Source organism: Triticum urartu, chromosome 1 (assembly GCF_003073215.2).
Source record: "Triticum urartu cultivar G1812 chromosome 1, Tu2.1, whole genome shotgun sequence".
Lineage (NCBI taxonomy): Eukaryota > Viridiplantae > Streptophyta > Magnoliopsida > Poales > Poaceae > Triticum > Triticum urartu.
The window spans coordinates 323,737,573-323,739,842 of NC_053022.1; positions in this window are offsets into that span (position 1 = coordinate 323,737,573).

Below are 2,270 nucleotides of genomic sequence, written 5' to 3' on the forward strand. Positions count from 1 at the left end.
TGGCTGAATTTCTAGGTCCCACGAAAGAGATGGGAGTGAAATTCAAACATCTGGGCGTCGTGGCTCGGCCGGAAAGATTGAGAAACTTTTTTTTATTCCTATAATTCCAAAACACGCCTGAAAATCATGAAACTTAGCATGGTCTCATGACATGGCACCCACATGCTAAGGTAATTTTTTTGGCCGAATTGGGACAAGCTTTGGTGTAAGCTTCTTGCAAACCGGAGCTTCCCTTAAGAAGCCTCATGGTTCCGAGAGGGAACGTGTCACCTCCGTGTGCGAAACGACATACGTACACTGCCTTCACCCGCCTTAATTTTTTACACAGCCAGATTGGAACAAATAGAAGTACCGTGCTAAATTTTGGAATCATTCCGGGTTCTTTTGGCCTTTTTATACATTAATTGAGTTTCTAGGAATTTAATGTGCATAATTCAAATTTGAACTACAAGCATAGGCTCTAGTGTACCAAAGTTGTTTGAAAAATCACATGTGTTTCCTTGGGTGAATTTCTAGGTCCCATGCAAGAGATGGGAGTGAAATTCAAACATTTGGGCGTCGTGTGTCGGCCGGAAAGATTGAGAAACTTGGTTTTTTAATACCTGTAATTACAAAACACGCCTGGAAATCATGAAACTTGGCATGGTCTCATGACACGGCACCAACATGCTGCGGTAATTTTTTTGGACAAATTGGGACAAGCTTTGGTGTAACTTCTTGCAAACTGGAGCTTCCCTCAAGAAGCCTCGTGGTTCCGAGAGGGAACGTGTCACTTCCGTGTGAGAAACGACATACGTATACTGCCTTCTCCCGCCTTAATTTTTTTACACAGCCAGATTAGACCAAATAGAAGTACCGTGCTAAATTTTGGAATTATTTCGGGTTCGTTTCACCTTTTTATACATTAATTAAGTTTTTGGGAATTTAATGTGCATAATTCAAATTTGAACTACAAGCACAGGCTCCGGTGCACCAAAGTTGTTTGAAAAACCACATGTATGTCCTTGGCTGAATTTCTAGGTCCCATGCAACAGATTGGAGTGAAATTCAAACATCTGGGCGTCGTGGCTCGGCCAGAAAGATTGAGAAAATCGATTTTTTTAATTCCTGTAATTCCAAAACACGCTTGAAAATCATGAAACTTGGCATGGTGTCAAGACATGGCACCAACACACTGCGGTAATTTTTTTGGCCGAATTGGGAGAAGCTTTGGTGTAAGCTTCTTGCAAACCAGAGCTTCCCTCAAGAAGGCTCGTGGTTCCGAGAGGGAACGTGTCACCACCCTGTGCGAAACGACATAGAAACACTGCCTTCTTCTGCCTTAATTTTTGCACACTGGCAGATTAGACCAAATAGAAGTATCGTGCTAAATTTTGGAATTATTCCGTGTCCGTTTGGCCTTTTTTATGCATTAATTGAGTTTCTGGGCATTTAATGTGCATAATTTAAATTTGAACTACAAGCACATGCTCTAGCGCACCAAAGTTGTTTGAAAAATCACATGTGTGTCCTTGGGTGAATGTCGAGGTCCGAATCAAGAGATGGGACTGGAATTCAAACATCTGGGCGTCGTGGCTTGACCCGAAAGATTGAGAAACTTGGTATTTTAATTCCTGTAAATCCAAAACACGCCTGAAAATAATGAAACTTGGCATGGTGTCATGACATGGCACCAACATGCTGCGGTAATTTTTTTGGCCGAATTGGGACAAGCTTTGGTGTAAGCTTCTTGCAAACCGGAGCTTCCCTGAAGAACGCTTGTGCTTTCGAGAGGGAATGTGTCACCTCCGTGTGCGAAACGGCATACATACACCGCCTTCTTCCGCCTTAATTTTTGTACACTGGCAGATTAGACCAAATAGAAGTATCGTGCTAAAATTTTGAATTATTCTGTGTCCATTTGGCCTTTTTTATACATTAATTGAGTTTCTGCCATTTAATGTGTATAATTAAAATTTGAACTACAAACACGTGCTCGTGTGCACCAAAGTTGTTTGAAAAATCACATGTGCGTCCTTGGGTGAATTTCTAGGTCCCATACAAGAGATGGGAGTGAAATTCAAACATCTAGGTGTCGTGGCTCGGCCGGAAAGATTGAGAAACTTGGTTTTTTAATTCCTGCAATTCCAAAGGACGCCTGGAAATCATGAAACTTGGCATGGTCTCATGACATGGCACCAACATGTTGCGGTAATTTTTTGGCCGAATTGGGACAAGCTTTGGTGTAAGCTTATTGCAAACCGGAGCTTCGCTCAAGAAGGCTCGTGGTT